At 41.7% G+C, this 24,115-nt stretch overlaps 1 pseudogene; it reads left to right on the top strand.

Moving 5' to 3' along the window:
- The first annotated feature begins 221 nt into the window (after nt 1-221).
- LOC102539693 (MKI67 FHA domain-interacting nucleolar phosphoprotein pseudogene) lies at nt 222-22,711 on the top strand (annotated as a pseudogene).
- Nucleotides 22,712-24,115: the final 1,404 nt, after the last annotated feature.

The raw sequence follows: 24,115 nt of genomic DNA, 5'->3' as shown, positions 1-24,115 counted from the left end.
TAAACTATGGCCCACGCTGTCTTAGCACTTAGAATTTTGTTTTAGGTTTAATGAAAGCTCTCTTTTATTCTCACTAAGCATAGTTTTTTTTTTAATCATATATTGCAGTACTCCGTTTCTGTGCCTTCCTGTTTGTACAGTAACTTTTAATCTAAATCACAGTGTAATCTTTTGGAAGACATTTTCACAGACAATAAATCTCAAGTCTCTTGGTACCAACAATGCACATCACTCAACTGAAGCGACTGCTGAGCGCCTATGACCATGTTTGCTCCTGTGAAGGCTTTCTAGCTGCATCTGATTTCACAGAAGTAAAAAGGTGAAAACAACGTGAGCCTTAGAATCAGTGACATACAATAACACCTTTTTAGAGGTCACTAGGAATTGGTTCTTTTCTGGTGCCCTGGGCTTTTTCCAAGTGCAGAGATCACTGACAAAGGTGAGGTAATTTAAAAAGCCTTAAAGGAAATAATGAGTTGGCTATCAGACCCTGTGACACTTTACATTGTCCTGTAATGTACGGGGTCCTGACTCAATCATAGCTGGGCTGGTGCAATGGGGTGACTTCTCCATGCAGCAACTCATCACATAATTGGGATATACATGCAAAAGTGCCAGCCAACTCGAGAGCAGTTTCTGTAGGATTCACCTCTGTGGCTTCATGGCTTCATGGCTCACCATGCCCTGCACAAAACAGGTAACAGATGAATGACAGTGGACAGAGCAATTAGCTATAATTTACAATCTCCCTTCTCAGTTGTAATAATGATCTTTCAGTAGTGATATCCTTCAATAAATGCTCACTCTGAGTGAGCATGATGATGACATACCATAGGCCTGATTGCTGTTCTAACTGCTTTACATTTGTTAACTAATTTACTCCTTCACCCCTCTAAGGTGGAGCCTGTTATTATCCCTATTTTACATGTGAGGAAACTGAGGCACAGAGCGGTCAATTAACTTGCCCAGGATCACATACCCGTGACATGTCAGAGCTAGATTTGAACCCAGGCAAACTGACTTACATTCATGCACTCAGCCATTATACTTTATGGCCTCTACCATACAGTATTGAAGAGCTATAATAAAAGAATAAAAATGCATGTGATTGTCTAAATCCACAGCTACTCAGGAAATGCACAGAGTAAACCATGCTTTCTGGGTTCTCAATAAACATTTGTTTATTGATAATTTAAAGAATAAGGCAGAAAGAAGTGCCCCACAGTGTGTTAAAATGAACAATAACAAAACCCAGGTGGGCAGCAAAAGCACTGAAGGAGGATGGAAGACTGACCTTATGGCTTTGACCGTGAACTTGAGGCAAAATGTTAAACCAAGACAAAAAGTTTGAGGCTCTCCAAAAATCACCTACAACAGCTGCACTGCTCAGGAATCCTCACCTGTGCCAACCAAGGGGTAAGTCCAGGCCTTATTTTGACCACACGGCCCTGAGACAATATTTGGAATTCCATGAACTGCAGTCATCTATCACCTTGAACTGAAATCAAGAATTATAAAGTCTCAAGTTATCCTCTGGATTCCAGCAGGCCGTGGTGAACACTACGTTAGGGAAGTTAATTAAACTGAGGGGTTGAATTTTTCTTTTTTAAAGAAATGGCCATTGGGTGTTAGTCAGCTGTAAAGAAGCAAGCAGAAGGCCAAGAGAATCTGTAAAAGAGCTTTGCCCTGTAAGCACAGTTGCCTCACCTCTGACCTCTATAACTGTGAAAGAATTTGGCTCCTGAGATATTCTCTGTGAAGTCAGCGGCTTGAATCACTGCCACCAGCAAATGAGTTTTCTCTACTGAGAATGAATTCTCCTGAACTGCTAAAACAAAGGTCTACGTTCCTGAATGGCTGTTACTTACTTGGAAGATTGCTAGAGATACCGCAAAATCCCCTCCACACCCCCAGTGCCTGGCCAGGAAGGTACACGCTGTGGTATTCAGCCTCTGGTCCTACGGAACAAAACTCACAGAAAAGAAAAACTAGGGGCAAGTGATATGTCCAGGATGAACCGCGAAACCAGTCTTACAGAGACACACAAAATGAGGGACTCATTTATTGCGGCACCTCACACCTTTGAGACAATCCACATGACTGAATTATCGATTTTTGATTGGGCCAGATATTTGAGGACAGGCAAGGAAGAGGAACTGAACTCTACTTATTTTGAAACCTAAGGCAGCTGTGGGGATTGACTGAATAGCTGCCACAGGGAATATCCAGAAGTTTCCATCTCTCTCATGTCAGTAGTCTGGAGATTTTTACATTCAAGTATTATCACACACATCACTGTAAAAATTGAGAACTGCTCCACCACCACTGCTAGTACTATTCCTAACGCTATCCAGTACAAACCCTTGATAAGTCTGCCTTTTGTGAAAACATACTCCCCTGTGGTGAGTTGGCTGGGAATAGGGTAATATCACTTCCTCCACTCCAAGGAAACCATGTGAGGCATTGTTGCAAATCCTCAGGCCATCTCCAGGTCCTGTCTAATCACATGGTTCTATAAAAACAACATATCATTTGGAGAAGTATTCCATCTCCATCCGTTCATACACTATCCCATTTAGAATTCTGACTGTGTGTTCTAACTCTTTTAAATGAAATACTCCTAGTCTGCTGATGCTGAAATTGGAATCCTTTCGAAGAAAAAAAATCCAAATAGTTACACAAGTAACAATATTTCTGTTATAGATTTATTTATTTTGGTAAGGGCATCCCCTGGCTGATAGTAATTACTTAATAAATATTTCCCAAATAACTAAAGCATAAAGGTGTGGTGGATAGCAGTAAGAGACACCCCAACCCCTTGCCTTCTGGTCACTTTTTCTGAATGATGGCTCCTGGGCTCCTCTGGCTCTTCCTGTGCCCTGACCCTGCTATGATAGCCAAGGTTCTGTCAGTCACCTGGAGAGCTACTTCAGTTCCCTCCACATCCTTAGGGGCATACATTCTGCTTCCCTTTTCTCTCTGTGTTCTGGTGCGGGCTACCCAGGGGCTAGGGGTGCAGGATGGGGATGTGAGGAGTGCATAGACTTATCTGTTAACTCCAGGTACCTTAGAAACCTTCCTTGGGGACTCCCTCCCTCTTCACCTCTTCACCTGTCATGTCTCATCTGTCACATTCAAGGTGTAGCAGCTATGCTTATATGACAGCCCAGAGACAGTTCCAACAGAAAAATGGACACAGGACACAGTTTTCTAGAGAAAATACACAAATCTCCAAGAAAAAGAAATAAAAAGAACAGATCCCACTGATGATCAAAGAATGTAAAACTATAAGTAATGGGATATATCTATGAAAGACAAAAAGTAAAAGGAATGAGGGAGAGAATGGGGAAAATGCATTCTTACTGTTTGGAGAATGCAGACTCATATAACTTTCTGGAGGACAAGTTGGAATATGCATAAAATCCCTAAAAGGAGTTTACTGTTAAATTGAGGAATTTCACTTCTAGGAATGTTTCCTAAGGAAAAAGAAATTAGACAAAGATATATTTACATGAATGTTCAACATGACAATATTTATAATAGCAAAAAAAAGGGAATATAGTTAAATAAATTTTGCTACATTCTTAGAATATTATTATGTGATCATTAACATGATGATGTATAAAAAAACAACTGCATGGAGACTAGACAACACGCTACTAAAAAACCGATGGGTCAATGATGGAATCAAAGAGGAAGTTAAAAAATACTTTGAGACAAACATGATAATGTATATATATGGCACAGAAAGATAATTTGAATATTGTGTTCAGTGAAAAAAGCAGACCACAGAACAGTTGGTTGGGTATAATCATATTTTTGCAAAAAGATTTCTAGCATTTTTATGTTTAGATAAAAGTCTGAAGAATATATAGAAAATTTTAAAGGTAGTGAGAATATAGAAGATTTACATTTTAATCTTTCTGCTAATATGTATTTGTTTTCCTGGCAAAGTACATGTGCTATTTGAGTAATAAAGAATAATTGCTCATGTGCAGTGAAAATAATACAAATGTTTTCATTTTTCTATTTCTGATAAGAAACCCCACAGAATTACAGTATTTTAAAGCTGAAAGCTTTCTTAAAGGATACTTTAATCCCTTATTTTACAAATAAGTGGACAGAGGCCCTGGGAAGCTAACTGATTTGCCCCAAAATGTCACCTGGACCAAGTCAGAGGGAGGGGCTGAAAAGGAAAAACCTATCCAATTTTCTCCTCTCAGGGACTGAGAAAAACCCAGTTCTCCCTACTTTCGTGTCTTTGCTCTCACAAAGAACACTTTACTTCTGGTCACCAAATGCATGGAAACTTTTCTCCACATCAAGTGGTTCTCTGTGACACCAGCTGGGTGTCCTACAATTTAAATTCTGACACAGGATCCACTGGAAATAGTGTCAGATCCCACAAGTTAAGGGCGCAGATGTCAACTGCAAAAAGTACATCTCCAGGTTATCCACAACTTCTGTCCAATTTGACTACAAATTGGAGGTTCCCATCAAATTGTTCCCTCTCCTCGGGTTTGATTAATTTGCTAGAGATGCTCGTAAGACTCAGGGAAACACCAGTTTACATCTACCAGTTCATTAAAGGACATGATAAAGGAGACAGATGAGTAGCCAGATGGAGACACATATGGGTGAGGTCTGGGAAGGCCCAAACATAGGAGCTTCTTCATGGAGCTGGAGTGTGTCCCTCTCCTAGTATGGACGTATTCGACATCCTGGAAGCTTTTGAACTGCACACTTTGGGGATTTTATGGCGCCATCATCACATAGGCATGATCAGTCATCAATCTGTTTTCAGCCCTTTTCTCAAGATAATGAGGGGAGGTGGGGCTAAAACTTCCAAGCTTCTAATCATGGCTTGGTCTTTCCAAACCAGCCCTCAGCCAGGAATCCTCCAGGAGCCCACCAGAGTTGCTTCACTGGAATAAAAGACATTCCTATCATCCAAGAAATTACAAGGGTTTCAGGAGTTCTCTGTCAGGAACCAGGGGGCAGAGACCAATATAAGTATTTCTTACTAGACATTCCCCTATCACAGGGGCAGAGTCAGAATCTGAACCCAGAGCAGGGGCTTGTTGCTCTTTCTAAAGTCATATGGTAGTGATGAAGGGGGCCCAAGGACAGGAGGGCTGTGTGGCTTGTGCAGCCTGGTCGGTGGGTGCAGCCATTCACTGACTCTCAGTACAGCTTGAAAATGACCCAGACCACAGCCTGCTGAACAGCTGAAAGAGAACTCTCTGAGCATGAAAACTGCTCCACCTGTCTGCCTGACAAGCTGTGTTTTCCCATTTTGGCAGACGAAACCCTCTCCAGAGAAAAATGCTGCTTTATAAAGAACTCCTTTCTCTGAGGTGTCAATGACATCTTTCACAAGGAAGGCTCAAAGGTGATGACTAGATGGCAAAAATAATTAAGCAAGCCCCTCAGCCAGGAGGAGGCTAAAAGGACCAGCCTCCATTCAGTGCAGGTTGGACCCAATGAATAGATCGGCCAAGATCAATAAAAGAAAAAAGTAATTAGAGCTTCTTACTATGTATGCTGCCCTTGCCATGAGGTTAGTTCTCGAGGTGACACTGAAAGGCCTCACTAAGTCAGCTTCAGGACCTGAGTGACACTTCGAATTGATTCCTGCATCTTTACATCTATATAGGGGGAAATCAGCCTACACGTGGTGGCACTGTTAGACAGTGCACCCTCCCTCCCTTCGTCCCTCCACCCAGCATCCTCCTTCCTATTGCTCCCAGCCTCCTTTAGGCTTCCTTTATGGACTTGGGGCAAAATCCAACAAGATTTTAAATCATTTTCTTCTGGTCAGGCAAAGGGCCATCTTAACATTTTTGCGCTGGTTTAGAAGAATGTTTTCAGTTCAATAACAATAAAACCGTCAGTTACTGAGTTGATCTGGCAGCTATATATTTTTCCTAAACTGGTCTTTGGAATTTTTCCTTGAATTGATCTTTTCTTTTTGCTTTCCAGGAGACCTTGGGTTAGAGGACTCAAGGATGTCTGGGGAACTTCCCCAGATGGTGAACCCTACTTGCATCAGTTTGGATTAGGTGAGGCTGCACATACAGCATAATACCTGCCTTAAATTGAGAACAGTTTCTTATCAATGGTTCTCCATCCTGGCTGTCCCTGAGTATCATCTGGGGGGCTTAAAACTACTGATGCCTGAGCCTCAGCCACAGAGATTCTGATTTCATGGGCCCTCGGTGTTAGATTAAATAAAACCACCCTCTGTTCAATGGCTTTTAACCCTGGTGGCACATTAGAATTACCTGGGGGTGCTTAAAAAAGCAATGCCCTGCTGGGCTCCACCCGGAGATGATGATTCAATTGCTCTGTCAAGGGGCCCAAGCAAGGGTAGTTTTAAAGCTATCTCAGGCAACTCTTATGTGCAGCCAGGGTTGCAATCTACTGACCTAGATACTCTAAATTAGCTTAAATGACCTGACCTGGAGGAGTTCCAGAGTATTGAAAACACTTGCAAATGAAATCACTGAACCCCTTTGATCATCTTTAAAGAACTGTGAAGAATGTGTTGGAAGAATATTAGGGGTGGTTTTGGAAAGACGTGAGATGGACAAATATGATCCCAATTTTCAAAAAGTTAACCAAAAAAAGGTGCTCTAATCTGTAGTTCTGGCATTTTGGCATTAAGCCTGGGCAATATTTCTTTTTATTACAATTATGGTTTATCATCAGGGACCAATGGGAGCCTGCCTAGGTTCAACAAGAAAAACATGCACTAAATTAACTATGTTCCTAATTGCAACAGGGTTGCCTAACTTTTAGATGAAGAGCACGGTTTAAGTTTATTAAATTTCAGAAGGCATATGGCAAAAATGTATGTGTGTGTATTAAGGTAAGGATCCTTACATAAGGAAGGTAGGTAAGAAAGATCCCTGCTTCTCAAGCTTTATCATACAGTGACTCCCCTGAGGAACCTGTTAAAATGCAGATTTTGAAGGGCTGGAGTGGGGCCTGAGAATCTGCACTGTAACAGGCTCCAAGGTGTTGTACAAGTCCAGACTCCACACTTGGAGTGGCAAGGGTACAGACTGCACAATAGTACAGTTTGTGGATTAGTGAGCAATTCAACAGCTGTATCAAGAGACGAAGGGTCAATGGGTCAGTGTCATCATGGGGGGAGGGTTCTGTGGTTAGGATCTAGTGTTGTTTTCAGAATATTAATAGTGGTTTAGACATTTATGGGATGCTTATCAAATTTTCCAGTGACGTGGAATGGAAGAGAAAGCTAATGACAGAATCAGTATCCAAACAGCTTTCAGCAGGGTCTTCTCCGACCCAGCAAGGAGAGATGGCTCATGTCAGTCTTTTAGAACCTGCTTCCTGAATGGCCACATAACTAACTAGATGAATGGTCTTAGACAAATTAGTTACCCTCTTGGACTCCTAGGCTCATCTATAAAGCAGATGGGATTATTAGTTTGAATTCTGTTAGTTGCATGTGACAGAAAACTCAACTCAAACTATAGTCATCTCCCCCTTATCTGCAGGGAATACATTCCAAGAACCCCAATGGATGCCTGAAACCACGGAGAGTACTGGATCCTATATATGCTGTGCTTTTTCCTACGTACACATACCTATGACAAAGTTTTGTCTACAAATTAGGCACAGAGATGAACAATAATCAATAAAATAGAATGCATAACAATATACTAATGTATTAAAAGTTATGTGAATGTGGTCTCTCCCTCAAAATAATCTTGTATGAATTTAATGCCTTTTCCATCTTAAGTAAGCACTTATCACCATACATGGGGGCCATAACTTTTGCAATTTGAGGTGTGACAGCAAAACTCCATGAACTTCTTTTTCCTTCTTCACAATTTCTCAGAGAAAAGATTAGTTTTTACCTCAGGTTTTAGCAACCTCAGCATACAAGTTTTCTTTTTCCCTTGTGAAGTAGAGAAATTTCACCTTTTCCCTTTACGGCTGCTTTGGCAGATCTGAATTGCCAGCATCACTTCTTTTGCACTCAGGGCCACTGGTAAGTAAAATAAGGGTTACCTGAATACAAGCACATTGATACTGCAACCGTGGCTCTGATAACCGAGTGGACTATGTGACTAAGGGGCAGGATATGCTGGACAAAGGGATGATTCACATCCTAAGCGGGACAGGGCAGAACGTGCAAGATTTCATTACACTACTCAGAGAGGCCCGCGATTTAGAAGTTATGGATTGTTTACTTCTGGAATTTTCCATTTAATATTTTCAGACCAAATTTGGCCACGGGTAACTGAAACCATGAAAAGAAAAACTGCGATTAAGCAGGGGGAGGGGCTGCTGTAGTTCAAGAAAAAAAGGAAGGAACTGGTTTCTTTGGAACTGTATTATTAAGGTTCTCCCTCCCTCTCTCCATCTCTATGTTCTGTGGGATGTCCTCGTCTTCAGGCTGCCTGCAGGCTTTGTCATGTCATGGGAAAGAGGGCACCTGGCAGCCTCAGGGTGTGTTAGTTTGACAAGACATAGCTATCACAGAAAAGACTCGAAGTGGTCCTACAGGGGTCCCACCTCTGCACCAATCAGAGGCCAGGCTAGAACTGATTCAATCAGGATTGTGTGCTCACCACTAAGGATGGAAGGGACAGGACACCATAAGGGACACTCCATTCCACCACATTGACTGGGAAAAGAGTGGTTTCCTCGAAGAAGTGATGCTGAATGACTCAAGACATCCAGGCAAGTATCCAGCAAATCCTCACACCAAAACATCACAGAGTGATGAGGGCACAATTCTTTATAATACAATGGCTGCACAGTTGGCCTGACATGAGTTAGGTTGGCCATTCCTGGAGCAGATGGTCTCTGAAGTCCCATTTTGTAAGACTCTAAGCTGTGCTTGTATAACACTATCCAGTATCAGGATTTTTTTTTTTCCTGGAGAAAATTCCTTGAATTCCAAAGGTTGATGGAGTAGATATTTAGGCTGTGGGGTGACCCTCAAATACCCTCCTAAGAGGCAGGTCTTGGTGGAAGAGTGGCACTTGAGGAGGCCTGCCCATTCTGCACCCTTCTGGAAGCCTGCCTGCCCACAGTAGGCTGAGGACCCTGCTCCCAGCCCCTGGTGGCCCCAGATGCCTCCATGCAGAGGTGAGCCACTGCCCTGATTGCCATAGCTTGGCCTGAAAAGATGATCTGAATTCTCACAAGCTGTCTCAAAAAGTCGAGCTAACAGACACCGAGGGAAATCCCAGTGACCCATGGGTGCTGGGCTACTGGGTCCTGTAGAAATGAAGGGATGGGCCTTGTATAAGGTAAGTAAACAGAGGAATTTGGTTGAGACTGAAAAAAAAGGAATGGAGTAGATGCAGGGAGAGAAACGTAAATGCAGAGAGGATGAGACCAGAGATCGTGGGAAAGGGGAGGGGATGGAGGGAGGGGTGGGGAGAGGGAGAGAGAGGGAAGGAGTGAGGGAGGTTGGAGGGGAGGATGACGGGTAGCCGTGGCTTTCTATTCATCTCCCTAAGCCATGGGCTCTGCCCATGAAACGGCTACTCTTCTGGAGGTCATCCATGTACTCCTCAGGCTTAGGCCCTGCTTGGTATCCTGGCTAGTTGTGAGCAAGTCACCTTACCTGTGGGTGACCCTAGGGATGGGGGTCACAGAAGCTTCAAATATCCTAAAAGGTAAACTAGAGACTTAAGATGGGGGTTAGTGGGGCAGCGCTGTTGGCACCACTGAGTCTGAGAACACAGTGGAGAACATGGCCCTCGGGGAGGAGCTGTGTGAGTCAGGCAGGGTGGGGTTGGAATGAGAGGGACGAGGGAAGGACGCCCCCCTGTGGTCCCATGGAGGAGAGCAGGAGAGCAGAGAGTTTCTAGTATAGGGAGAAAGTTCACACCGGCTGCCCTGATAATGAGATCTTTCTAACACTCTGGGATTCAGGTCAGTACTGCTGTTCCAAAAATGGCTGGAAAGCAAGGTATGCTGAATCCATGGGAGTACAGAGAGAGCCGGCGGAGCGTCCTGTTGAAGCTGGTGCTTGTGGTCCTCAGTCACTGGCCTGCCAGCTCATCCAGGGACTTTTAACTCGTTGGCCTCTGACAGTAACCACCTGGGCTTGGGGGCCCTCCTCATTAGGTATCCACCTGTCCTAAACATATCATGGAAGAGCTAAAACCCCCCTGAAAGGGGTATTTGGCTTATTGAAAACAAGGAAATGGAATTTGGGACCCCTGGCCCAGTATTTACTTGTTGAACCATTAGTTAGAACTCCTTAGTCATAGCTAATGGAACCCCCTTCACTTATTTATTGCACAAATACCATTGAGAGTCTACTGGGTGCTTGGCCTTGGACTTACTGTGGAAAGGCAAATATCAACAAGAAAACCCCAAATCAAATAATTATACAGGTTGTAGTAAAATCTACAAAGACAAAGAACAGAATACTGTGAGAGAATAGGGTGGAAGGATAGTTTGGGCAAGGTCTTGATAAGGTCTCTTGGAAGCATTGTCATTTAAGCTAAGACCTAAAAGATGAGAAAACACTATTTGTGGGAAGAGGACTTCAGGTAATGGAAATACTGTGGGTGAAGGCTGTAAGGAGGAAAATATGTAGTTAGAGCATAAAGAGCAAGGAGGGGCCAGAAATGAGGTTTGAAAGGGAGCCCAGATAGGGTGGAGCCTTGAAGGCTGTTGCATACATGTTACCCCAAACTTAGTGGTTTAAAACAATCAACACTTATTACCCTCACAGTTTCCATGGGTCAAAGATTTGGGAGAAGCTTAGCTGGATGGTTCTGGCTAAGAATCTTATGAGATTTTAGTTGAAAACTGGCTTGAAGATCGATCTGCTTCCAAAGTGGCTCCCTTACATGGTGGGCAAGAAGAGCTGGTGGACTGTGGGAGGCCTCAGTGCCTCTCAACTTGAGCGTCTCTGGAGGCTGCTGGAGTCCTCCAGAGTGGGCGAGATGCCAGAGAGCAAGGTGGTGTCAATGCCTTTTATGACTTGGTTTTGGAAGTCCCACACTGTCTAATCCACTCCATTCTCTCTCTTAAAAGTGAGTCACTAGGTCCAGCCCACATTTCTGGGGAGGGAATTTAGCCTTCACCTTGTGAAGGGAGGAATGTCAAAGAATCTGTGGATGTGTCTTAAAACCACCACCTAGGCCACGAGAAAGAGGACAGCTGAAGCAGAACTTGGGGCTTTGTTAAAAGGCTGTGGGGCTCATGAAGCCCTAGGGAAGGCGGAAATGAAGCTGAGCACCAGCCAGCACTGGAATGCTGTCAGAACACTGCGCCTCCATCCTAGTCCTCTCCTCCCCTCACCTCACTCTCCTTTCTCTTTCTGGCTTCCCCTGTCCACATGGTGGGCTGTCACAAGCCCCTCCCACCTCCAACCCCTGCGTCTGAGAATGCAAAACATACACAGACCAACTAAGTTCTCAGTCTGACTTCCAAATCCTGGGGCCAGGGACCTGGATGGCCTGACTGTTAGTTGTTCCCCTCAGGTCCAATCAGCTGTGACCAGACAGCGGGCACTTGTAGTGTAAACATGGCTGCCGGTGCCCAACTCTGGAAGGAGGGGACGAGGTTTCCTGAGAGCGGGATTGCTGGGCAGAGCCCCAGCAGTGTCTCACTCCAGCCTTCCTATCTGTCTGGACAGTCTGTGTTTATATTCCACACAGCCAGTAGATCTTCTGCAGGTGGTATTTCCATCAATTGGAGTCTTTCAGAAGTGGTTGAGACTTGATCACAAGAATTGTGAAAGTGTAGTAGGTCTTCCTCGATAAAATGGCCCCAAGAAAGGACTCACAAAGCATTTTATGGGGTGCTTTTGGAGACCGTTAAATAAAATGGTTTAGTCATAAAACAGTTGGAATTAGTCAGTTGAATAAAAATATAAGAGGGCTATTTCAGGGAGCTAGCCAGTGTAAGTCTTATTAAAATTAGAACTGGAAGCCAATAGTAGTAGCGAGATGGCGCATGAACAAACATCTTAATAGACTTCTAAAAGTGGTTCCCAGGGCAACTTACTAGTGAAAGGCAGGAGCTTTTATTTTGGAATAGCTGCTGCAGGAAATGAGGACACCAAAGACTCAATCTCTATGCGGTCCTTGTGGCTGTTTTCAGGCAGGGACTTCCATTCTTCCAGCAGGGAAGTTAGGATGGCAGGCAGTTTCACTGGTTGTACACAGTTTGCAGGAAGGGAACTTAACATCAGATTTCAGAAGCCACTTGACCTCCCCCTGGTTGAGGTACTTTAGGATGGGGAGAAAATCTTTTATTCACTCCCTGGAGGTAAATTTTACAGAGTAATCATCATCAGTAAAGATAGCTCAGGGGATGGCAGGAGTTACCATTACAAAAGCAAGTTTGCTCAGATGTGCCCTGAACGTATAAAGGTGAGAAGAGGAGGAAGGCAGAAAAGGAGGTTAATGGGACTGAAAGCAAACTTGAATTTCTAACATTTTAACCTAGGGTCAGTTCTAAATGAGAAGCATGTTTCCCTACATTAAAAAAAAAAAAAAGTCTGGAGAAAGTCTACCATGATCTAGTTTAAAAGGGAAAGAAGCCAGGGCCAGATGGCTGAAAGGAGATGGTGGTGGTGGGTCTGGACGCCACATTCTAGGAGCCCTGAAGGGAGGATAGAGCGAGGTTTGTTTTGGGTGAGGTGAGGGGAGCTGACTGAGCCTGAGTCATCTCTGTGGCCGATTATGCTTTCACACAATAAACAAAACCTCAGAAATGTTCCCTTCCCTTTAATTTCACTTATTGTTCATCTAATGCCACTCATGAGTCAGGGCAATCCATCTAATTAAGCATACTTGTATAGGCAGGTGTTCTCATTAGAGAAATCAGAAACAATGGGAGATTGTTAATTTTCACAGCCAACAATATTGGCCCAGGTTATTGGACTGTTATTATAGTTAGTTTGCTGTCTGTCTGTCTGTCTGTCTGTTGGTTCCTTTTTTTTTAATGATAGCATCAAGTATAATATCAAGTAATCTTCAGAGCATAAAAAGGAGCTTCACTTAACTCCTCAGTAATCACAGTCATTACTGTACTCTCTAAAAACAGTTGGCTAGTTACTTGCAGCTTCCAGAGAGCTCCCAAATCTGGAAAACTGTAAATTATATACTAATGATTATTGAGGTTCTGTGGTAACGTCAGTCATAACTTCAATATAATTGGTAGAGCACAAATAACTATGAATTATGTCATATATACAACCTGTTTACTGGGAACTCACATCGCTATTTGTAGTATGAATAAAGCAAAACTTAAATTGTATGTTAATTTTAATAAAAATCACTTTTATACCTCATTTTCATTTGAATGGATACCATCTGTTTCAAGGTGCGAGCAGGGAGCAAAGTCAAAATAAACTTTGAAAATACAATTATTTGTTATTTCCAACCTTTTCAAATCTAATGCTGAAAGCTCATGGATGAAACAATGATGTTGATCCAGTGTTGCTTTCCAGGGCAGGGGATTAGCAAAGACATCAGTAGACATTTATTAAGAATAGTAGGACTTTTTCCTAAGCTTACTAAGATAAAAAAGTTCTTGAATTCCAGTGTAAGTTTTCAGATTTTTGGTCATTGTTTAAGTTTAGGATCATCTGGTAGCAAGGCCGGGACTGGGGTTAGTTTATTTGTGAGGTGATCCCAGGAAATGCCAGTAAGGGAGTAGGGTGTGTGGTCAGGAGCAGAAGGAAGTGAATAAAGTGTGCACTCCCCCTGTGGGCAGTTGGGTGTCAGTGCCCCTGGGGCATCTGGAGATGACAGGAAGGAACCTCAGAGTTGTCCCCAACAGGGGTGAGGAAGTTGGGGTACTTACTCACTAACTCCTCATCTGGAAGCGGCTGGGGGATGCTTCCCGGGCACTAACCTTCCAGGCTTGCTTGGAGGCAGGGCAGAGCAGGACAAGCAGGAGAGACTGCTTCCTCAGACAGAGAAGCCCATGCTCCGCAGCACCCCTAAGCTGAATGTCATTCATATGCAGCAGACTTTGTACTGACGTTCTGGGGTAACAGAGAGGAGTTACATCTAAATTTGAATATACTTATTCTGAATAAGCAGAACGTTGAAATTGAATATTAAACATTGCCATTCTTAAAGGCCCTTGCCTCTCCTTCCCAGAGAATTCTCACCAACCATCCTTTTCTTTACAGTTTGTTGTAGGTTGAATTGTGTCCCCTCAAAAGATATGTCAGAGTTCTAATCCCCAGTACCTCAGAATGTAACTTTATTTGGAGATAATGATTTTACAGAAGAATTCAAGTTAAAATGAGGTCACCAGGGTGGCTCCTAATCCAAAATGACCAGGTCATTATAAGAAGAGGACATTTGGCCACAGAGACAGAAGCACACAGAGAGAAGATGATAAGAAGAGATACAGGCAGAAGGTGACCATCTACAAGTTAAGGAGATAAGCCTGGAACAGATCCTTCCCTGGATCTGGCAGGAACCAACTCTACCAATGCCCTGATCTTGGACTTCTAGCTTCTGGAACTGTTAGACAATCAATTTCTGTGTTTAAACTACTCAGTTTGAAGTACTTTGTGAAGGCAGCCCTAGGAAACCAATACACCATTGTACCGAGATCCCCCCTCCACCAAGACTGTTCTCTTTCTCTCCTATATTCCTGCAATCTTGCTCTTTTGCACAACCGAGAAAGAATCTAATTTTTATTGTGAAAAGCAATTGAATTCTCTTTAACTAAAGCTTTCCCGTCTAGGTTAATCTGCAAGGATCCTAGTTATTCAAAACCAATTCCAATCATCAGGCTGTTTTTCTAAAACAAAAGAGCAGTTTTCTTCCTACAAGAATAAAGACTTCTCTTGTACCTAGATTTGCCCATATGTCTTGGGCAGTGGAATATATACAGAAGTGTCCTGTGGTAGCTTCCAGGAACTTTTCATGGAAAATAACAGGAAGTATGAGCCCTCTACCCTTCTTTGTCCTGTCTTCCTTCTTATTGGTTAGACTATAGACAGATGGATGGACATGGAATCATCACTGGGGACACCAGGAGGAAACTGTTCCTTGGGAATGGAGACAGTGACTTTTAAAACAAAATAGAAGGAACCTGGATCCCTGAGGACTTGAAGGAGCAGAACCAAATACTATCCCTGGGCTGCTCATTTTGGGACTTCTACATATAAGAAATGAAAAAATTTTTTAAGCTGCTATTACCCCAATGTTCATATTTAGCACTATTTACAGTAGCTAAGACATGGAAGCAACCTAAATGTCCATCGGCAGATCACTGGATAAAGAAGTTGTGGCATGTATATACAATGGAATACTACTCAGCTATAAAAAAGAATAAAATAATGCCATTTGCAGCAACATGGATGGACCTGGAGATTATCATACTAAGTAAAGTAAGTCAGAGAAAGACCAACATCATATGATATCACTTATATGTAGAATCTAAAAAAAGTTACACAAATGAACTTATTTATCACAGACATAGAAAACAAACTTACAGTTATCAAAGGGGAAAGAGGATGGGGAGGAATAAATTGGGAGTTTGGGATTAGCAGATAGAAACTACTATATATTAAATAAACAATAAGGCCCTACTGTGTAGCACAGGGAACATCACAGATATATGTGTCACTAAATCACTATGCTATACACCAGAAACCAACACAATATTGAAAATCAATTATACTTCAATAAAAAATAAACAAAACCAAAAATAAATATCACATTGAATTATAATATGAAAGAAAACTAAGCATTCTTTGTATTAAGCAACATAAATTGAGAGGCTTATCTGTTACAGCAGTTAGCATTACCTTAGCACTATGCAAATCTGTATATCAGGATCCCCCTTCCTGACTATGAATTGGCTGCCTGAGATAGATTGTATAACAGCCCAACAATATCTGGTTTCCTTCCCCAAGGAAGGATTCTAATACTTCCCACCTTCTTGATTCCAGGCTTGGCCATGTGACCTGCTTTGGCCAGTGAAACGTGAGTAGTAGTGATATGCTTAATTTCCAGAAGGAAACCTTTAAGAGCCAAAGCATGATTCACCATCAGAAAAGAAGAGGTTAGCAGCTGGCCTGCAACTCATTCTCCTGCTCCTGCTCCTGGGAATATAGACAGGTAGTAGGGGGGATTCAAAGAAAAATTATTCCTGTAAATGTGCTAAGCACATCTCCTGATGGCAGATAATGGAGAGTCTTTGCCTATGGAATGTTATTAGCAGGAGGTGCTTGGTCTGTCTAGGTTGCTATTGTCAACAAATCTGCAATTTTTGCATTCATGGGGCATGACCCCCTGGGAAATTGTCAATCAGCTACGTCACGACTAGAGCATAAATTGGAGATGTTTGGTAACTTTTTCCAAGTGAAACCCTCCTCAGAACCTAGATTTAGATTTTAAATCTAAACAAGAATATCTGAAAGAAAGGACGAAAGAAAGATAGAAAAAAAGAAAGAAAGAAAACAAACGGCATTGACAGTCCCAAATTTCTCCCTGTTAACTGGTATCTTGGAGTTGCCTATATCCTTTGAATTATTAATACATTTTAGTATCAGGTAGGCTCTATGATCCCTGTGAGTTTGACAATTCAACCTTTTGTATTATCTCAGCCATTTTCTTGTTTTGTTTTGTTTTGTAGTGACAGCAATGCTCCAGAAGGTGGTTGCCCCTTCAACCTCTCCTGGATTGAGGACAATTCGGAGAGGGACCACTACCTGACATGTTACGGACAGAGAGTGAGATCAGGAAATAAACCCATGTTCTTCCCTCCTCCAATGTTCTTTTTTTTTTTTAAATTGATCTATTGTTGATTTACAACGTTATTTGCCCATGTTCTTTTAAGCCACTAATAACATGGGTGCTATTTCTTAAGATAGCATAACCTTAAGGTTTATCCTGACTGTCCCAGGGTTGAGTACCTGCTCCTGACCAAGTGCTGGTTTGGAATAACATGCTTAGACCCACACCTTCATAAAGATATTCTAGGCAGGACAGTCCCTTAGAAGAGGATATTGGCAGGTAGGTACTGTGATCATATTTGTTGCCTTACTGCCACTTTATATCTGACCAAAGGCACTCTCAAAAGTGCTTTGCAGTAGGACTGAGCAGCTGTATTATTTAGGATTCTTTTGATTGTGAGTATCGTAAAATCAATTCAAATGAAACTAGACCACTATCTTATATCATACACAAAAATTAACTCAAAATGGATTAAATACTTGAAAAAAGCCCCCAAACCATAAAACTCCTAAATGAAAATATAGGTAGTAAGCTCCTTGACATTGGTCTCAATGAGAATTCTTTTGGATCTGACACCAAAAACAAAGGCAACAAAAGCAAAAATAAACAAGAGGGACTATATCAAACTAGAAATCTTCTGCACAGCAAAGGAAACCATCAACAAAATGAAAAAGCAACCTACTGAATGGGAGAAAATATTTACAAATCATATATCTGATAAGGAATTAATATCCAAAAATACATAAATAAGTTATAACTCAACAGCAAAAAATCCAAGCAATTCAATTAAAAAATGGGCAAATCTGAATGACATTTTTCCAAAGAAGATATACAGATGACCAAAAGACATATGAAAAGATGTTTAACACCATGCATCATCAGGGAAATGCAAATCAAAACCACAATGAGATATCACTTCATACCCGTTAGAATGGCTTTCATCAAAAAGACGAGAAGTAATAAGCGTTGGTGAGGATATGTCAAAAAGAGAACTTTGTGCGCTGTTGGTGGGAGTATAAATTGGTGCAGCCACTATGGAAAACAGTATGAAGATTCCTTAAAAATTTAAAAATACAACTATCATATGATCCAGCAATTCCATTACTGGGTATTTAATCTGAAGAAAAGAAAAAACTAACTCAAAAAGATAAATACACCCCCCACTGCATGTTCACTGCAGCATTACAATAGCCAAGACATGGAAGCAACTTACATGTCCACTGATGGATGAATGGATAAAGAAAATGTGATATATTATATATAATGGACTACTATTCAGCAATTTCAAAAAAGAAAGAAATCTTGCCATTTGCCACAGCATGGATGGATCTTGAGGGCATTATGCTAAGTGAAATAAGTCAGAAAAAGACAAATACCATATTATCTCACTTGTATGTGGAATCTAAAAAACATTAAAGAAATCTCTAAGCTTAGAGATGCAGAGAACAGATTGGTGGTTGCCAGAGTTAGGGTTTTGGAAGTGGGAACCAGAGTTGGGGGTTGGGAAGTGGGAAAAATGGGTAAAGAGGGTCAAATGTACAAACTTCCAGTTCTAAAATAAGTAAGTCATGGGAGTGTAATGTACAGCATGGTGACTGTAGTTAATAATACTGTATTGCATATTGGAAAGTTGCTAAGTGAGTAGATCCTAAAAGTCCTCATCACAAGAAAAAACATTTTTTGTAACTATATATGGTGATGCATGTTAACTAGATTTATTGTGGTGATCACTTCAGAATATATCCAAATATGGAATCATTATGTTGTACACTTGAAATCAATGTAATATTTCATGTCAACTATATCTTAGGAGAAAAAAAACTACCTCATTTTACATTGGTTGAAATATTCCTTACGTTCTGGCTCCCACCAGCCCCAGGAGACTTCTCCAGGCCCAGAATGCACATGAAATGGTATAAAATACAGATTGGGTCAGAGGACAGATGGTCCCTGCCTCGAGTGAATCTCTCTGCTGTATTTCTGCTGGTAGTGCCACTGTCTTGAATAAAAATGACCCTCTAAATGTCAGATTTCTGTCATAAGGACCAGTGAGTTCCAGCCAGCCTCATCAGGTGCCCAGGTTCCCTGGCGCTCCTGGGCCCCTTTCCACCAGCTTGAATCAGCTGCTGCCTCTACCCCAATGTGACGGGCAGCCTTCGAGGAGCTAAAACACCATTTACACCCTTGCCTTTGGCAGGCAAAGCAATTAAGTATGAAATGTCAAACCTGGGCTGGCCACAGCTGCTGACTGAGTGTGAGTCCACCGTTGGCCCACTAGGTGGCGTCTATTGAGCCTAAGGAGAGAATGAAAACTTTCTTGTTAAAACAGCACAAAGGAAGTGTTCTTTTGCTTTGCTTTTCTTTTTCCTTTCTACTTATTCCACCCACCACCATCACCACCCCCACCACCTCCAACCCTAAAAATAACATTAAAACAAGTCACCTTTCTACTTCTCCCTCCCGGGAGGATTCCAGCAACTCCGACTCCCCTGACTAGAGTAAGGCAATAAGGCTGTACTTTTATCTTAAGTCTGAAACCACTGCCCAACCAGTTTCATTTGCTGTTAGGCTGTAATTGGAGCCCACTGAGCAACCTCATTTCATTCCATTACTTTCAGCTGATTTTCTCCAAGGCCTACAATTAAGTTCGGCCACAGGTGTTAGTCTTCTCCTCTCTTTCTTTTCCCTTCTCTCTAGGTATTTTTTCCCTTCTAGGAAAAGATAGGACAGCTTGCCCATTGTCAGAAGAAAATAAGATTCTTGCTGCTTTTTCTACCATTACTGTAAATTTGTTGTAAACATTTATGAACAATCCTAACTCAGTGGGGTAAAACATGAACCTGTTTTATTTGTCTTCAATCTCTGGCTCCAACTGGTAAACCTTTCTTTCTCACTCTATAGGGAGATTCCTTGTCAATAGCTTAAATTCTGTAACTTCTTCTTCATTCTAGACTATTAAAAGACGCTCCAGCTTTTCAAAGCTGTCCACTCCCCCATCTTGACAAGCTTACAGCTCACAGATCTGAGCGGGAGAGGCAGGGCCATGGACCGCTGGTTCCTCTTCCTTCAGCACTCACCTGGGGATAGGGGGAGGTTTGCATCCCCTCTGGGAGGACTCCTCCCCTTTAATCTCCAGGCTCCAACTGCTCTGGGGTGTTGGGTCCCCACTGGCAACCCCGAAAGATCCCCTCTCTCCTCTCTGGGAAGGTGGTGGGGTTGAAGGGCTGGTCTGAGGCTACGGCTGCTGTTTAGAATGTGAAGTACTTACGGCTTTTTGTCTGTACGTTGGGATCCTAAGTACCAGTTTGGGGGCAAACCCCACCCAGTAACCTGCTACAGAGCACAAAACCCTCCCGCACACCTTCTTCCCTTCCTCCTCCACATGCTTTGAGGACCAGGAGCACAGGCAGACTCTGAAACAGCACACCTCCTCTGCCACTAGGTCTGCCTGTTGTTTCTCTGCTCATACCTGCTGGAGTGGAGCTGAAGGGCTCTATAATGGCCAAGTGGTCCTGGCGTTTAAGCAGAAACACCTGCAGCCCTGGCAACAGGATACCTATTTCCTTTGCACCTTTTTCTCTTCCCTTGAGGACTTGAAATATTTTTATGAGTGGGGAAAAATACTCCCAAAAGTTAGCCACTCTGAAGCCATGTCATTGGACTCTTCGTTCTAGCCAAACTTAATCCAATAGCTTGAGGTCCAGGCAGAAGGCATGACCCTTTCCACAGAGCCACTGGACTCTAGTCCTTAAGCTCCCCCATGTGGATTCCACTCTGTTATGTGACTACAAAGCCATGCCAGCTTGTGCACTAAATTTCTCACAGTTTGTGGTGAAATGACTTCTTTTCTTATCACCTCTTCTTCACAGATTTCTGGTGTTAGTTCTTAGGAATAACCCAAGGTCTCCCTCTTCAAAAACTTAATCTCAATAAGACATCCCCTGATGAACATAACAGATTCCTCTTTATACCAATTCATTGTCTTTGGACCATCAACTGTCTCTTTTCCTCAGATAAGGTTTTTGTCAGGAAGTACCTTGGCCCCACTTCACATTTAATTTATAGTGGATCCTACCCATGGGCACCCCTACTTGAGTCAGATGACCATCTCTGGAATCTGAGCGTAGGCTCTGATCCCTTCCATTACACGGGGCAAGAATGAAGAAAGGATATTCTCTCAAAGGCAAAGTAGAGTGGTATGATCAGAAGAAGAGAGTATAGATGCCAGACAGGGGAAAAAAAAAACCCCACAGTTGTCCATTATGGAGGCTGAGGGAATCAGGAGTTCTGAAGTAGTTTTACTGGAATATTAAAGCAACCTTGTATCATTAAAAATTCCACTCTTCAACCTCAAATAAAGCGAGATTCCTTTCATTAAATTGCTTTACATCATTTGGTCAGATTAAAGGATTTTAAGATTCTTGCAAGTAAATTTGATGCATGTATCTGGTTTCTTTTATCTGTAAGAGATAACAGAATCCCCATAATGCTCAGAAGCAAGGCCCTGGATATGGCTGGAACATTTCCTTCTTTAAAAAGTCTGACTTATCTAATAGTTACCTTTTCCAGCTTCAAGGCAGCAAATCGCCTGAATCACTGTGCTTTCAATCCAGCCTCACAAATTATGCCTGAGAAGCAAAGTTAAAGAGTCCTTCTCAGAGAGGGACTATTAATAGGCTTCCATAAAGAAAAGTTCAAACACACGCAGATCAAGGAAAAAGAAAATGGCCCAAATGGAAGGTCTGAGATGTAAGGACTCATGCACAAAGGAGTTGTAACTATGTGGGTATAACTAAGCAAAAATCAGTTGAATAAAACTATTAATAATGTACACATTGTAGGCTTAAAAAAAAGAGACCTAAAATGCTGGATAACAATGGCATACGTAATGGGAGGAAGATGATCAAAATAAGAGTATCCTAGGTTTCTTTTGTGATTCAGGAGGAGGGTAAAATTATTAACGTTTGAAATGGAAAAATATCTTTAGGGTAGACATAGAAAGTATAATTTATGAGCAGTTATACTTTCCTAAGTTAAAACTGAAAAACAACAGAAACAAAAAACAAACCTCGGGGAGGGCACTTCCATCCTGGGAGCTTGCAGCCTGGGGGTCTCCTCTGGCCCAGCCAAGCTGCTCCTGTCCCTGAACCCGCAGGAGGACGACAAGTTCCAGAAGAAGCTGGCGCAGGTTTGCCAGCATGCAACCAAGCGACAGGAGAAAGAAAAACCTACTCCTGGAGTAATGTATGTGGGCCACTTACCTCCATGGCTTTAGCAATCCCAGATCCGAGCGTATTTCTCCCAGTTCGGCACTGTTACGAGACTCAGGCTGTCCAGGAGTAAAAAGATGAAACAGCAAAGGCTATGGCTTCTTGGAGTTTGAGTCTGAAGATGTTGCCAAAATAGTTGCTGAAACAATGAACAACTATCTTTTTGGTGAAAGACTCTTGAAGTGTCATGTTATACCACCTGAAAAAGTACACGAAGAACTTTTTAGAGAGTGGCATATGCCATTTAAAAGGCTGACGTATCCAGCGGTGAAACGGTGTGATCAGATTCAGACACTTCTTCAAGAGTTGTGGATGGAGGAGTGATTTAAAAGGAAGGAAAAATTACTCAGGAGGAAATCAGCTAAAAAGGGAATTAATTATGATTTCCCTTCATTAATTTTACATAAAAATGAGGAAAGTGCTTCAAACACGAGTCTTTGAAATTCCAGAAAGTGCCAGGCTTTACGTGGGAAGAAGAAGAAAGAGGCTTCAGTCACTCCTAACCCTCTTGGGAAGTCTCCGGATAGCCAGGGCCCCACACCAGTTTGTACACTAACATTTTTGGAGAAACGAAAATCCGAAGCAGCTGCAATGAATGATGATGATAAGGATAACGAAATCATTTTCAAACAAACCATATCTGGTGTAAAAGAAGAAACCCAGGCGACTCAAACATCTACAAGTTCAAGGAAAAAAAGATGAAGAAAAGCCAATCGGTGATTCTGAATGTAGTTCTTCTGAAACATGTGATTATATTTGTATTTAACTAGATAAATGGAATGCAGTCAGTAACAAGATTTTTGGAGGAAAAAAACTGTCAGTTCAAGTCAACAAGAAAGACTATCTAATTTGGGCTAATTTACCTCCCCTTGCTGAAGGACAGGGTGCCTGCCAGCGTAGAGCCAGGCCTGTGCTGCTTTGTCCTGGTCTCCTCTAGTCTTCTCTGCATCTTTCATAGCTGTCTTTTGTTACTCTGCCTGGATAGAAGGTCACTAGTAGCTGTAGGTTTAAGAACTAAACTGTAGCCTTTGTTACCACCAAATAAAGAAAATGAAATCTTGCTTGATCATCTACATGATTCTCTGTTAGGCCACGAACATTTAACCCATCAGATGGCTGAAACTGGAAATTAAGTGATATGGAAAGTGAGAATGCAGTGCAGATGTTAACAGAGATCATTTATGTATATATGATCATTTTTATTGATGTTCAGTTAGTTTGGGGTGGGCTAGCATGGATTAATTAATAACGACCGTTTTGTGTCAGTATCATCAACCTGGAGTTGTATTTCCAGATTCAGGTGGTGACCACCAAATAAACTTTCTCTGTATTTTTTTGTAAAAAAAAAAGAAACATAAAAAAAACCCTCACTTAATCTAAATCTTTTACAAGAAAGGAGAAAAGAAGAGCGTAAAAGGTGGAACAAATGGATAGCACACAATAAGATGATAGAATTAAGTCCAAAGATATCAGTAAGCACAGTAAATGAAATCCTTCAGCTGAAAGACACAGACGGAAAAGATGATAAAATCCAGCTAGTTATATGATACTCAATTAAAACTTAAAGATACAGAAATATTATAGTTCAAATGAGACATATGTATTAGGCAAAGACTAAAGAATGTTATATAACTATATTAATATCAGATGAAATTGATAAGAAGGCAAAAATGAGTGGGTCACTACATAATGATAAAAGTTTTAGATTGCCAGAAAAAATATGATGAAACTTGTTTATATGTAATAACAGCAAAAATTAAACTACAAGGAAAAATAGACAAATACATCTTACTTAGAATTGAACGATACTAAATTATCATGTGTCCAAACTTGTAGTATATAAATAAAGGGATGTTTGCAGAGAAGTATGTCTTTAGGTGCTTCTATTAGAAAAGAAGAAAAGCTCAAAATTAATGACCTAAGCATAGAACTTGAGAAGTTAGAAAAAGGAACAGCAGTTAAGCCTAAAAAAAGTTGAAGGAAGGAAATAATAAACACAGAAGCAGAAATTAATGTGGTAAAAAGCCATCATACAATTGAGAGTATTGACCAAGACAAATATTTTCTGAACAGCTTAATGAAACTGACAAATTTCTGTTTAAGATTAATGAACAAAAAAGGAAC

This window comes from Vicugna pacos, chromosome 5 (genome assembly GCF_048564905.1).
Source record: "Vicugna pacos chromosome 5, VicPac4, whole genome shotgun sequence".
In the NCBI taxonomy this organism is placed as follows: domain Eukaryota; kingdom Metazoa; phylum Chordata; class Mammalia; order Artiodactyla; family Camelidae; genus Vicugna; species Vicugna pacos.
Note: the sequence above shows the minus strand (reverse complement) of the source record. Positions and strands in the feature narration are given on the sequence as shown.